Genomic DNA, 16538 nt, shown 5'->3' with positions numbered 1-16538 from the left:
GATGACTGAGATGTGATGTATAATGCTTAGGTTTAGAAGAGATAGTTATAAACTACTTATGATGACTCTGCCACCCATGGAGTGCACAACCTCAGTCTCTAGGAGATGAACTAGCTTGATCTGGACACTCCCCATGACTTTGATCATTCTGATATCCTCATGAAAGTGAAATCTGGTGTTGAGGTCACATCTCTCCCTGGACATGCAGCCCTCTGTTCCAAGGTGCCACAATTCATCTGTCTCTAATTTTATCATTCCAACATTAACCATGGTGTTTTAGTCAGTTTTTTGTTGTTGTTGTTGTTGTTGCTGTGACCAAAAAATCCAACAAGAACAATTTTAGAGAAGAAAAGTTTATTTGCAGTTCACCGTTTTAGAGGTCTCATTCCATAGGTGGTGAACTCCATTGCTTTGGGCCCACTGTGAGGCAGAATATCATGACAGAAAAGTATGCAGGAGAAAAGCAGTTTAGGACATCGCATCAAGAAGCAGAGAGGAGAGGGGAGAGTGAAGAGAGGGAGAAAGAGAATATGCACCCCTCACCATAGATAAAAGATAAACCCAAATGGATGCCCTCAGTGACCCACCTCCTCAGCCATACCCTACCTACCTATGGTTACCACCCAGTTAATCAATAAAGGGGATTAATCCACTGATTATTTTAAGGTTTTCCTAACCCAATCATTTTACCTCTAAACTCTCTTGCATTATCTCACATGAGCTTTTGGGGGATATCACATATTTAAATCATAACAAATGGCTTTCAGCTCCACATTCTCTACAATCTCCATTAATAGGCTGCTCACATCCTCCAAGCTCATGAAAATGTTGGGCAGATGGAGCTCCACAGGGCATCTCTAGAGACCCACTTTCCTTTCATACAATACCAAATCTCACCACCTTATTTTACAAATGAGTAAACAGGTTCATTTATAAACAGGTTACATGTCTATATAATATTGCATGTCTAATGAGTCAGTGTGAGAGGTTAAATGTCTGAATAATATTGCATGTCTAATGAGCACACTTGCATTCAGATTTTTATGAAAGAAAAGAATTTTAAAGTAAAGGAGTAAAAATATTAGTAAGCTTTTATATGCTGGGAATAAAATTCTGGAAAAGGTATAAAGATGTGCAAGTGGCAGGATCTTTACTCTCCAACACCTTTTGATTCAGTTTGGGATACTGGTAATCTTTTCTCCGCCCCCCCTGCCCCCCCACATCCTTAACAAGTCAAGACAAATTACCACTAATAATTAAAGAGTTCTAGGAGTTCCAGGAGAAAACAACTCTTACAATGTCCTGCTGTCTACTGGTCTCTTCCTACAGTGACACACCATTGGATGAATCATACTGGCATTCATGAGTAGGTTCTTGCAGTCTGTGTATGAAGACCAGTTCTTTCCTGGCCCTTTGTAGACAAGTTGCATGTCAGATGATCTACCACATGAAAGATGTCTTAGTTGAGGAATTGATGGGCAAGGCCCATGAGCATTTCCACCATGACATTTACATTAGAGATGCATGACAAGGATGAGAGAATACATGTTTAGTAACTCCTCGTCCTGTGGGGAAAAAAAAACCTTTAACAAATGAACTGAGGACCATTCTCTACTGTGAGGCAGAGCCCTGCTAATCAACAATCAAATGGACCCAGTGAGCATAGAGGCATGCATTCCCAAGGATCTTGTTATAAACCATAACTCTAATTCAAAATTAGTATTTGCTATTAAAACATACCAGTAATTAACTAAAATAGGAAAGGAATGCATTTTCTTAGAGCATAAATCTGCACTCATTGTATATTTACTTTCTGTATTTATAAGTCTTCTCTTTTTCTGGGCGGGGGCAGGCGGTGCAGAATATTTGTTCAAATAACACTGTGACTGATTGCGAATGGTTTATAAAATTCAATTTCCAGGCCAGGGTTATTAAATCTAAGCATGTATTTTTAAGTGTTAACAGTAGTAATGACACATACATGATATGGTTATTGCTAGCACTAGGGTCATTTTAACATACTCTGTCACAATTTAGACATCATATCATTTATAGAATATCTGGGGCACATAAACCATAATATAGTACACAGAATTCCAGCCAAGGTGAATCAATTCCTTCCACCTCAATGGCTCGAGTAGTGCACCTAATAAGATAATAATAATGCATTTTACACTTTCTCTGGCCTGACAATTTTAAAATTTCAAAATTCCATTAAAAAATAAATATAGGGATGTTTCTTATTTCAAATTTGGGGGCACTGAGAGCCTTTAAAAAATGTTTTTGGTTTCAAACACTTACATATGAATCACTCCTATCTGCATAAGAAGCAATCTCACTCTAATGAGGATTTTGATTGAAAGTGATGTTATGAATCTGAGTGTCAGAGTGGTCTATAGAAAAGCATGAAATGCTGATCCTCAGACGTGCTGCCCTCGGTGGATATAATTACCTGCTCCTCAATACAACCCAGACAAGATCACAATCTCAGGGACCCACACCCATCTAAGACCCTGAATGGCAAGACCCTCTGTTGAATGAGCACCTTTCTATATTCTTCTCCCCAAGTTACTACTACAGATCATTCCACTCTGTCTCCCAAACATTTCCCTGTTTTCTCCTGACTCTGCATCTCAGACACCCTTTTTTGCTTCCCAAGTAGCTCCCATTGTTCAAGACCCCAGATTTAAGCTCCACTTTCATTGTAAGACTAACCACCCCAGTTCACACTAAGGTTGCCTAACAGCAAGTTCGGGGCAATAAACCAAATTTGGCCCAATTGGTGTTTCAGACTTCCTAGCATACTACATAATTAAGCAAATTGATAAATCTTCAAAATACAAAGTCCACATGTCTGGTGTTGTGTAGAACCAGTTAATTCAGGTTCAGCAGAGTTGACTGTTATACACTTCAGGTATACCGTGAGCTGGCGATATCACATGTAAATCAGCCATGTTAGAAACATTGATAAAACACAAATTAAGTGATATAAAAATATCCCATCAAAAAATACTTAGTTGATAAATATATAACAGTTTATCTTTTTTACAGAGAATAATGTAAGACTGAAGTCTGACAGATCAGGTTTGAATCCCATTTAACCATATACTATTAACCATTAATCAATGGACTAGTTATGTGATTATGTACAAGTTACAAAATCTAAGTTTCATTTCTGTATTTGTCCACTAGAAGCATTTCAGAAGACAGGGTAGAAATAAAAACAAAAATTAAGTATTCATATAATGTGGCTAGGACAGTACCTACACAATAAAACATTCAATGAATGTCAACTGTTGCCATCAGTAGTATAGTATTGTCACTACTACTGTTTCTTAGCTAGGAGCTAAGTGGAGACAGTGATTCTTATAACTACAGTCATTGCTAACTGAATATACTTTGAGTTTCAATTCATATGCAGTAAGATATGAAAAATTGTGTTCTATATATGTAATAAGAATTGTAATGCATTCCACTGTCGTGTATTTAAAAAAATAAAATAAAAAAACCTCAGCAAACATCAATTCAATGTACCAATTTGATGAAACCACAATATTTTTTTAAAGAGTGGAAGCTGAGTTTCATGTTCAACAACGGGAAATAAAACAGACATAGATACCAGTATCAAGATTCACTAGATGTGTGACATAAGGTTGCTTCATCAGTGAGATAAGACTTTCTCTTGCATAAAATGATAAATTACTCAAAGCTTTATTAGGAAAACAATGTACATTTTGTAAAAACCTGGCTGGTACAGCAACCAGCACATGGGGTCCCTGGTCAAAATTAGTTTCCTTCCCTCCACCTTTGTTCTTAGAATAATTATGTTTATGCATCAGGTAAGCTTTGTAAACTTTCTTCTACAGTTATGCCCTTTATTATTTTTCCTTAGGTGCTGATTTCCGTTAAATGTGTTTTTCAAGTCCAGAAGGTAGGTACAATTTTCAAAAAATATGATCATTATTATTAATGACAAAGATCTCAACGTGGAAGACTGATGTTACCAATAACAGAAAATTGGAAAGTCCGTAGGGTAGGTTGGCTTGGGGGAAATGATGATGGATTTGGTTTCAGATATAGCAAACCTGGGCAAAGACAGCCCTCTGATCCAGATAACTGGAAATGTACAGAGGGAACTAGGAGAACAATAAGGGGTGAAAAATGTAGACTAATGAAGGACTGCCAAAGAATAGATGAATAACAGAAGGGTAGGAGAAGTCAGGCAATGAAACGCCAGAGAACTGAAGAGGAAACCAAGTGAAACTGATGGAAGGTTCAGAAGGAGAAGCTGCTTGACTAAAAAAAAAAAAAAAAAAAAAAAAAAAAAAAAATCGAAGGCATATATGCAGAATTAAGAGAACCACTGGGCTGGCAGTGTAGATCAGTGGTAGAGTTCCTGCCTTGCATGCAGAAGTCCCTGGTTTGCAGCCCCAACCACTCAAAAATGGAGGAGAAAAAAAGAGGAGGGAACTGAGTAATAACAGTGTGTACAGAGGAGGGCTGCACAGAAAAGGCTGCCTACATGTCCACTGACACACATCTGTTAATCTAACCTAAAATGTCTTAGGATGAAGCTCCAGGGTCTGAAATTTTAAGTGGCTGCTGGCAAGCTTTTTCTGTAGAAGGCCAAATGTTCTGCAAATGTTTTAGGCTTTGGAGGTTAGATGATTTCTCTTATCATCATCCCAACTCTGCCACTGTAGTGTAAAAGCAGTCATTAAAACATACAGAAACAAATGGGTTGGGCTGTGGTGCAGTAAAACTTAATTACAAAAGTAGGTAGCCAATTGGATTTGATACAGTGTTCAAGTTTGTTGACCCCTGTTTTAAAGGATCATAAGAGCATTGAACTAGACAGATTCTATAAAATCGGGACCATTTTTCTTTTTCTCTAAGTATCCCCAAGCTCCAAATAAGGTAACTACCACACCTTGTCATGTACTTTTCAAATGACACAGAGAAGTCATTTCCACTATAGTATAAAGGTTAGGTAAATATCTTTCAATCAAAACCCAAGGCACACATGCCATTTCCCCAGCAATGAAGCCTCTGGTAAAAAGTAAAAAGAAAATGTCAGCAGGAATCTGTAGAAGAACATGGGAAGTTTTCTGGTAACTGCAAAAACACCCAGAAGACAATTTCCCAGTGCAAGATGTCTTAGGGTCTCCTGGGATTCAGAACACATTAAAAGTCCAGTGATGGGCTCAGTGGTATAGCGTTCACCTAGCATCTGTGAGGCACTGGGTTCAATATTCAGCATCACATAAAAATAAGATGAAGATATTCTGTCCACCTAAAACTATATAAATAAATAAATAAGGCCGATGACATCATGATCACAACTATGCTGTCCGCAAGATCAAATACTGGAGTTGAAGAATCCTCTTGGTTTACAAACTGCCCCCAGCACATATATGCCTCGAAAGAGCATTTTTGCCCCAAGTCTGCGGAGGTATTAATGCAAAGATAAAAACTCAGCTATAGCCATCTCATTAATTAACATACACAGACTCCTGCAAGGTAGGCGGGCCTGGGACCCACCAGCAGAAGAGAAGCAGCGGCCTGCTGAGAGGCAGACCCGCCCCCTCCCCCTGCACCGGCAAGGTACACGGAACTGTGACCACCCACAGAACAGGCCCAGCGGCCTGCTGAGGGGCAGAGCCGCCCCACACCCCCAGCGCTGGCCAGGTAGGTGGAACTGTGACCACCCACAAAAAGGCCCAGTGGCCCGCGGAGGGGCAGACCTGCCAATCACTCCTGCAAGGTAGGCGGGCCTGCGACCCAGCGGCAGAAGAGGAGCAGCGGCCTGCTGAGAGGCAGAGCCACCCCCTCCCCCTGCGCCGGCAAGGTACATGGAACTGTGACCACCCACAGAACAGGCCCAGTGGCCTGCTGAGGGGCAGAGCCGCCCCCCACCCCCAGCGCCTGCCAGGTAGGCGGAACTGTGACCACCGACAGAAAAGGCCCAGTGGCCCGCGGAGGGGCAGACCTGCCAACCACACCTACAAGGTAGGCAGGCCTGCGACCCACCAGCAGAACAGGCGCAGGGGCCTGCTGAGAGGCAGAGCCGCCCCCTCCCCCCGCGCCTGCAAGGTAGACGGAACTGTGACCACCCACAGAACAGGCCCAGCGGCCTGCTGAGGGGCAGAGCCACCCCCCCCCCCCCGTGCCTGCAAGGTAGGCGTAACTGTGACCACCAACAGAACAGGCCAGACCTGCAACCGACAGACAGAACAGGCCCAGTGGCCTGAGGAAGGGTAGAGCCGCCGCGCCCCTCGCCTGCAAGGTAGGCGGACCTGCGACCCACTGGCAGAACATCCCCCAAGGCCTGCAGAGGGGCAGTGCCACTGCTTGCGCCTGCAAAGTAGGCAGAACTGCGACCACCGACAGAACAAGCCTAGCGGCCCGCAGAGGGACACAGCCGCTGCCGGTGCTGCAAGGTAGGTGGACCTGCTACCAACCGGCAGAACAGGCCCATCGGCCTGCCGGCGTGGTAGGCACATTGCCCCAATTGGAGGAGGGGCAGAGCCGCCGCCCGCGCCCGCGAGGGAGACTTTGCAACTATACAACAACAATACAAACATATAGGGGGAAAATTCAATAGCACAACAGTTTCACCATGTAGAAAGGAACGCGAACAGTATGAAGAGACAAGGAAAGAAAGGACCACAAGCAATGCAGGTCAACTCAACGTTAGAAGAGGTAATAGCTGCAGCAGATGGAATGTCAGATAAAGAATTCAGGATATACATGCTTCAGATGATCTGGAGTCTCAAGGAAGACATCAGACAGCAAAATCAGACAATGAAAGAGCACTTCAACAATGAATTACATAAACAAATCCAAGAAGCAAAAGATCAACTATACAGGGAGATATAGGTTACAAAAAACAAACAAACACAAATCCTAGAAATGCAGGAAGCAATAAACCAACTTAAACACTCAATTGAGAATACTACCAGCAGAGTAGAACACTTAGAAGATAGAACATCAGACAATGAAGACAAAGTATTTCAACTTGAAAAGAACATAGACAGCTCAGCAAGACTGTTAAGAAACCATGAGCAGAACATCCAAGAAATATGGGATAACATCAAGAGACCAAATTTAAGAGTCATTGGGATACAGGAAGGGACAGAGTTTCAAACCAAAGGAATGAGCAATCTATTCAATGAAATAATACGAGAAAACTTCCCAGACTTGAAGAATGAGACAGAATCCCAAATCCTAGAAGCCTACAGGATGCCGAATGTGCAAAATCATAAGAGACCCACACCTAGACACATTATAATGAAGATGCCCAACATACAGAATAAGGAGAGAATTTTAAAAGCTACAAGAGAAAGGAAGCAGATTACATTTAGGGGTAAGCCAATCAGGATAACAGCTGATCTTTCAACACAGACTCTGAAAGCTAGAAGATCCTGGAATAACATATTTCAAACACTGAAAGAAAATGGGTTCCAACCAAGAATTGTGTATCCAGCGAAATTAAGCTTCAGGACGGAAGATGAAATTAAAACCTTCCACGATAAACAAAAGTTAAAAGAATTTGCAGCTAGAAAACCATCTCTTCAAAACATCCTCGGCAAAACATTACAGGAAGAGGAAATGGAAAATAACAATGAAAACCAACAGTGGGAGGTAGGACAGTAAAGGGGGGAAAAATAATCAAAGAGGAAAACAAACCATGTTTAGTAACATAAACAAACAAATAAGGCTGGAAGAACAACCCATATCTCAATAATAACCCTAAATGTTAATGGCTTAAACTCACCAATTAAGAGACACAGGCTAGTAGAATGGATCACAAAACAAGACCCAACAATATGCTGCCTACAGGAGACGCATTTGACAGGAAAAGACATACATAGGCTGAAGGTGAAAGGTTGGGAAAAATCACATCACTCATATGGTCTTCGGAAACAAGCAGGTGTGTCCATACTCATATCAAATAAAATAGATTTCAAGCCCAAGTTAATCAAAAGGGATAAAGAGGGACACTACAGACTGCTCAAGGGAACCATACACCAACAAGACATAACAATCATAAATATATATGCCCCAAACAATGGTGCAGCTATGTTCATCAAACAAACTCTTCTCAAGTTCAAGAGTCTAATAGACCACCATACAATAATGATGGGAGACTTCAACACACCTCTCTCACCAATGGACAGATCTTCCAAACAAAAGTTGAATAAGGAAACTATAGAACTCAATAACACAATTAATAACCTAGACTTAATTGACATATATAGAATATTCTACCCAACATCAAGCAGTTACACTTTTTTCTCAGCAGCACATGGATCCTTCTCAAAAATACATCACATATTATGTCACAGGGCAACTCTTAGACAATATGAAGGAGTAGAGATAATACCATGCATCTTATCTGATCATAATGGAATGAAACTGAAAACCAACGTTAAAAGAAGGAAGGAAAAAGCATACATCACTTGGAGAATGAACAATAGGTTACTGAATGATCAATGGGTTATAGAAGACATCAAGGAGGAAATTAAAAAATTCTTAGAGATAAATGAAAACACAGACACAACATATCAGAATCTATGGGACACACTGAAAGCAGTTCTAAGAGGAAAATTCATTGCATGGAGTTCATTCCTTAAAAAAAGAAAAAAACGAACAAATAAATGATCTCATACTTCATCTCAAAATCCTAGAAAAAGAAGAGCAAAACAACAGCAAAAGAAGTAGAAGGCAAGAAATAATTAAAATCAGAGCTGAAATTAATGAAATCGAAACAAAAGAAACAAATGAAAAAATTGACAAAACTAAAAGTTGGTTCTTTGAAAAAATAAACAAAATCGACAGACCCTTAGCCATGCTAGCAAAGAGAAGAAGAGAGAGAACTCAAATTACTAACATACAGGATGAAAAAGGCAATATCACAACAGACACTTCAGAAATACAGAAGATAATCAAAAATTATTTTGAATCCTTATACTCCAATAAAATAGAAGATAGTGAAGGCATTGATAAATTTCTTAAGTCATATGATCTGCCCAGATTGAGTCAGGAGGATATAGACAACCTAAACAGACCATTATCAATTGAGGAAATAGAAGAAACCATCAAAAGACTACCAACTAAGAAAAGCCCATTTGGGGTAAAATTGGGAGTTCATAACCAACTTGAATCTAATGTATGAAATATGATATGTGAAGAGCTTTATAATGTTTTGAACAACCAATAAAAAAAATTAAAAAAAAAAAAAAAAAGACTACCAACTAAGAAAAGCCCAGGACCGGATGGGTATACGGCAGAGTTTTACAAAACGTTTAAAGAGGAACTAATACCAATACTTTTCAAGCTACTTCAGGAAATAGAAAAAGAGGGAGAACTTCAAAATTCATTCTACGAGGCCAACATCACCCTGATTCCTAAACCAGACAAAGACACTTCAAAGAAAGAAAACTACAGACCAATATCTCTAATGAACCTAGATGCAAAAATCCTCAATAAAATTCTGGCCACTCGGATACAAAAACATATCAAAAACATTGTGCACCATGATCAAGTAGGATTCATCCCTGGGATGCAAGGCTGGTTCAATATACGGAAATCAATAAATGTTATTCACCACATCAATAGACGTAAAAATAAGAACCATATGATCATCTCGATAGATGCGGAAAAAGCATTCGACAAAGTACAGCATCCCTTTATGTTCAAAACTCTAGAAAAACTAGGGATAACAGGAACATACCTCAATATTGTAAAAGCAATCTATGCTAAGCCTCAGGCTAGCATCATTCTGAATGGAGAAAAATTGAAGGCATTCCCTCTAAAATCTGGAACAAGACAGGGATGCCCTCTCTCACCACTTCTGTTCAACATAGTTCTCGAAACACTGGCCAGAGCAATTAGACAGACGAAAGAAATTAAAGGCATAAAAATAGGAAAAGAAGAACTTAAATTATCACTATTTGCAGATGACATGATTCTATACCTAGCAGACCCAAAAGGGTCTACAAAGAAACTATTAGAGCTAATAAATGAATTCAGCAAAGTGGCAGGATATAAAATCAACACGCATAAATCAAAAGCATTCCGGTATATCAGCGACAAATCCTCTGAAATGGAAATGAGGACAACCACTCCATTCACAATATCTTCAAATAAAATAAAATACTTGGGAATCAACCTAACAAAAGAGGTGAAAGACTTATACAATGAAAACTACAGAACCCTAAAGAGAGAAATAGAAGAATATCTTAGAAGATGGAAAAATATACCCTGTTCATGGATAGGCAGAACTAACATCATCAAAATGGCGATATTACCAAAAGTTCTCTATAGGTTTAATGCAATGCCAAACAAAATCCCAACGGCATTTCTTGTAGAAATAGAGAAAGCAATCATGAAATTCATATGGAAAAATAAACGACCCAGAATAGCAAAAACAACTCTAAGCAGGAAGTGTGAATCAGGCAGTATAGCGATACCAGACTTCAAACTATACTACAGAGCAATAGTAACAAAAACAGCATGGTACTGGTACCAAAACAGGCGGGTGGACCAATGGTACAGAATAGAGGACACAGAAACCAATCCACAAAACTACAACTACCTTATATTTGATAAAGGGGCTAAAAACATGCAATGGAGGAAGGATAGCATCTTCAACAAATGGTGCTGGGAAAACTGGAAATCCATATGCAACAAAATGAAACTGAATCCCTTTCTCTCACCATGCACAAAAGTTAATTCAAAATGGATCAAGGAGCTTGATATCAAATCAGAGACACGCCGACTGATAGAAGAAAAAGTTGGCTACGATCTACATACTGTGGGGTCGGGCTCCAAATTCCTCAATAGGACACTCATAGCACAAAAGTTAATAACTAGAATCAACAAATGGGACTTACTCAAACTAAAAAGTTTTTTTCTCAGCTAAAGAAACAATAAGAGAGGTAAATAGAGAGCCTACATCCTGGGAACAAATCTTTACTCCTCACACTTCAGATAGAGCCCTAATATCCAGAGTATACAAAGAACTCAAAAAATTAAACAATAAGAGAACAAACAACCCAATCAACAAATGGGCCAAGGACCTGAACAGACACTTCTCAGAGGAGGACATACAATCAATCAACAAGTACATGAAAAAATGCTCACCATCTCTAGCAGTCAGAGAAATGCAAATCAAAACCACCCTAAGATACCATCTCACTCCAGTAAGATTGGCAGCCATTAGGAAGTCAAACAACAACAAGTGCTGGCGAGGATGTGGGGAAAAGGGTACACTTGTACATTGCTGGTGGTACTGCAAATTGGTGCAGCCAATTTGGAAAGCAGTATGGAGATTTCTTGGAAAGCTGGGAATGGAGCCACCATTTGACCCAGCTATTCCCCTTCTCGGTCTATTCCCTAAAGACCTAAAAAGAGCATGCTACAGGGACACTGCTACATCGATGTTCATAGCAGCACAATTCACAATAGCAAGACTGTGGAACCAACCCAGATGCCCTTCAATAGATGAATGGATAAAAAAAATTCGGCATTTATACACAATGGAATATTACTCTGCATTAAAAAAGGACAAAATCATAGAATTTACAGGGAAATGGATGGCATTAGAGCAGATTATGCTAAGTGAAGCTAGCCAATCCCTAAAAAACAAATGCCAAATGTCTTCTTTGATATAAGGAGAGTAACTAAGAACAGAGTAGGGTCGAAGAGCATGAGAAGAAGATTAACATTAAACAGGGATGAGAGGTGGGAGGGAAAGGGAGAGAGAAGGGAAACTGCATGAAAATGGAAGGAGATCCTCAGGGTTATACAAAAGTACATACAAGAGGAAGTGAGGGGAAAGGGAAAAATAATACAAGGGGGACAAATGAATGACAGTAGAGGGGGCAGAGAGAGAAGAGGGGAGGGGAGGGGAGGGGAGGGGGGATAGTAGAGGATAGGAAAGGCAGCAGAACACAGCAGACACTAGTATGGCAATATGTAAATCAATGGATGTGTAACTGATGTGATTCTGCAATCTGTATATGGGGTAAAAATGGGAGCTCATAACCCACTTGAATCAAAATGTGAAATATGATATATCAAGAACTATGTAATGTTTTGAACAACCAACAATAAAAAATAAAAAAAATTAACATACACAGTTCATGTTGTAATACTTCAATCAAAAAATGTAATGACAAGACCCAACGGATTCTAGACAAGACAATCTTGGTCCACGATAGGCCCCTTTTATCTCATTTCTGACTCAGAAGGAACTTTCCTTGGGTAACTTGAGTTGAACGTGGGGTGTTTGATAAGCACTTTGAGTGCCTTATTGTGAGGTGACCAAGATCTAGCCTGGCCCACTTGTAGAACCCAGAGACAATCTGCTGCCCTGCCAGCTGCACATATCAGTTAACTCCAGGCCCACAACAGATATTCTTTTACTTTGTTAAGATGCTTCTTTTGGAGCCACCATTGTTATTAACACATTTATAGCTCCTATAGGTATCTTTCTATTAAACTAAGTCTAACCCAGTATTTCTCAAATGCACATGTACTTCAAATCTGTCCTTCACATACCTTACTAATCTCTTGGAATTAGTGTTCATAGGATGTAGTTTAGAAACTGCTCATCTCCATATTTTACAGTAAAAAAGGATGTTATATTTCTTAAAATGGATTGATCTATATGGCTATATGGCAAGGAAGAATCAGTTACTGACCCCTACCCCCCCTCCAAAAAAAAATGTGAGTTCAGGCCCTGACGCTCTGGTTGAAATCAAGTCCCCACTTAGACACAGCTTCTCCAGAAACTCAGGGTCAGTGTAGTAGCCCTGGGTACTTATTGTCCTGGTCATGCTTATATTTGGTTCTGACACTGTGCATTTGCTTTTATCTTTCAAGCAAACTAAGAACTAACTGGTTTTTCAAACAATAATCAATACACAGCTTTATTTTTCTCCAACAAACCAAATACAGTGTGAAAATTATAGTCAAATTGCCTCAGCACGACTGGGGAAAAATCAATCTCAGACTCACCAAAACTAGCTGGTATCTATGTTCCTCAATTAGCATTAGCATCTTCTCTTTCAAAAGTCAACTTACTTCTGTGTAGTCACTTCTTAGGCCTCCAGTTAGGGACTAGAGTCTTATTGCTGTCCAAGTAGTGTTTACCTGTCCAAGGAACATCATGCTTCCAATACAAGTCATGTGTACTCAAAAACAAAACCAACGCACTTCATCCATGAGATACCTACAAGCCTATGAATAAGTTGGAAACCTGAAATTACATTGAGATAGACAGATCAAGACGGCTATCTGTGCAGCACAAGAATCAACTGGAAGTAACTTGGGAGGCCAAGGTAGGAGGATCACAAATTCTAGGCCAACCCCAGGAATTTAGTGAGGCCCTAAGTGACTTAATGAGACCCTGAATCAAAAAAAAAAAAAAAAAAAAAAAAAAAGCTAGGGGATGTAATTCAGTACTTAAGCATCCCTGGGTTCAATCCCCAGCAATCTCCCCCCACCAAAAAAATAAATAAATAAACTGACTGGAAATGCCAGCATCTCAATAGTTAATATTTGGTGACCTTCATATGACTTATGTGGGGTCTTATACAGAGAAATCATAGCAGCCATGATTAAATTTGTGAATGGTTGTGCTTCAGTTTGACATTATAGCTCTGAAGAGAGATGACAGTGATTCTCAAATATCTGAAGCACTGTCATGTGTAAAAAGTGCTTGGAACAGGTGGCGTTCCTCCTTCAGAAATCTTTGATGAAGTTTGTAGGAACACGTACCTCAATGATTTTCTATGCCTGGCCCACAGTGGGTACTTCATAGATAATTATGGATAAGGTATCTGATTGCCTATAACCATGGCAACAGAGGAAGTATAAAAAAAAATAGGTGTTTTGTCCCCACAAGTCCACATGTGGGGTTAAACATAATGGGCAAGACGACCACAGGGTAGCCAACCCCAGGGGATGCCTCACCAGTTTTGTTAAATTCATGTGATAGGTATTAATCATTTGATTATTTTATCTACGATGCTGAACAAAGCACACTTCTTAGCTATTCCATTCCACTAGAATGAATAGACTTATTTTTTATCACATTCATGTCAGTTTTCGTTTTGTTTTCCTGATGGTCTCATTCAAACATATTAATTCCGTACCAATGTTTCCAGCAAGATCAACCATAAAACAAATCATTTTCCCAAAGCCAAATCAACACAGAATTCTGTTTCCATTAGAACACATGCTTAAAAAACAAAGCCACTACTATTTACTTCATGTAAAAATGCCTAAACTGATGCATATATTAACACTTGGAAATGAAATGCAGTTAATACTGACAGTTCTCAAGCTCATCTGCTAAATTTCAGCCTAAGTGAGGTTTAAAAAAAAATGCCCTGAGGGCTGGGGTTGTGGCTCAATGGAAGAGCACTTGCCTAGCATATGTGAGGCACTGGGTTCAATCCTCAGCACTACATAAAAATATTTTTTTAGTTGTCCATCTACAACTAAAAAAAATTTTTTAAATGCCCTGAATAGTATAATCTTCTTAATTCCATTATATTAAAAATACTGATTATTATTTTAAAATAAAGAACTTCCAATGAATGTTACAATTCAAGACTCTATGAACATGTTCCCAACCAATTATGTTCCAAATTCTCACAATTCTTTGCATTTTTATTTCATGTTGTTTACACTTTGTGATATGTTTGCATCCAGTAAAACTGTAGTAAACATGATCTTGTGAGCTTGTCCTGTATTTATTCAAGGGTAAACTTGATGCAAGCCACAGTAATGTTAAGTTCCTTGAAAACAAGGACATGTGTATCCCCTGCCCTGTTTCTAACACTTGTAACAATATCCAGCACCTAGCAGATACTTCTTAGATATAAAACATGTTTCTGGATAGGACAACTGATGTCTATAATAACAGAGTACACGTTTACAAAATAGCAGAAAAGTGTGTGTGTGTGTGTGTGTGTGTATATGTAACCACAAGTCCTCATGTGTGTTGACACACAATGTGCAAGAAGACTACAGGGGGCTGGAGTTGTAGGTCAGTGGCAGAGTGCTTGCCTAGCACTGGTGAGGCAATGGGTTCCATCCTTAGCACCACATCAAAATAAAAAAGATATTGTATCCATCTACAACTGAAAATATATTTTTTTAAAAGAGGACTAGCCCAGCATGGTGGTACACCCCTGTAATCCCAGTGACTTCAGAGGCTGAGGCAGGAGGATCCCAAGTTTAAAGCCAGCCTCAGCAAAAGCAAGGTGCTTAACAACTCACTGAGACCCTGTCTCTAAATAAAATACAAACTAGGGCTGGAGATGTGTTTCAGTGGCCAAATGCCTCTCAGTTCAATCCCTAATACCAACCCTCCAAAAAATTATGCAAATGCACAGTAAGGATTCAGCCATATGTGATGATTCCTTGTTTTAAGAGGTACCAGGTTATAAAACACTTTCAGACAATACCATACACAAGACACAGTGCACCTCTAATTTGATTATGAGAATCCAGATTTGGCCTTGTACACAGGGAAAATAATTTATACTTCTCTTCCAATGATGCCTTAACATGCTTATGAAGGAATAGCAAAGTGCTGTTTTAAGAATATATTGTTCTATGGAGAATGAATGCCTGGGTGGTAAAAATAATTCTTCTCAATGTTCAAAATATATAAATATATACAGCTCACTGAAGGTCAAGTATTTGATTCATTTTGGAGCTTACAAAGTGCAAATGCTCACTGGATATCAGAATAAAATAAATGTAGACACACACACAAAAAATGTAGACACACACACATACACACTCTCATTCACTTATATTTCATTCACATGGGAGGAAGAGAACTCTGAGCAATTATACTAGGGATGATACTAACTAATATTGCCCACTATCACCTGGTATATATAAAGTCAAATGAGCATAGAAAATTTAAAAGACTTTTTGAATTGTCATGAATTAAATTTGAACATGTAGGCTGAAAGACTTATGAAACAAGATGCCCTTCCCTTCCAAAGTGGAATATGTCATTTTAGTTTATCTTTCTCTGAGATATTATTGAAGTTCCAGCATTGTGACACCTGAAGATGCAGAGAGAAAGGTAATGAGAAGGTGCAGACCTGTATCAACTCTCAACGAAAGCTTATCTACCAGGTCACCTGGTATTTAACATCAGGCTGTTTTCTAGTATTGGATGATACACAGCAACAAGACTGTCTGTGCTGGGTCTTAATGCCATAAGATAGATGACACTGACCTACTGCTATTTCTAAGTGCTCTTTATTACATTGTAAAAAGAAAAGATACTTAAGTTCATCACTACTTGTGAGTCTGCTAGGGTTGCCATAATGGAATAATAGAGATTAGGAGCTAAATAGCAGCAATTTACTTCCTTGAAGTTCTGGGGGCTATAAGTCCAAAATCAAGGTTGGGGCTGGTTTCTGGTGAAGCCTCTCTTCCTGGCTTGCAGGTGGTTGCCCTGTGTGTACTCACATGACATTTTTCTCTCTGCATACATA

This window comes from Marmota monax, unplaced genomic scaffold, assembly GCF_021218885.2.
Source record: "Marmota monax isolate L192 unplaced genomic scaffold, Marmota_monax_Labrador192_F-V1.1 WCK01_AAM20220418_F8-fsc00028, whole genome shotgun sequence".
Classification (NCBI taxonomy): domain Eukaryota; kingdom Metazoa; phylum Chordata; class Mammalia; order Rodentia; family Sciuridae; genus Marmota; species Marmota monax.
Note: the sequence above shows the minus strand (reverse complement) of the source record.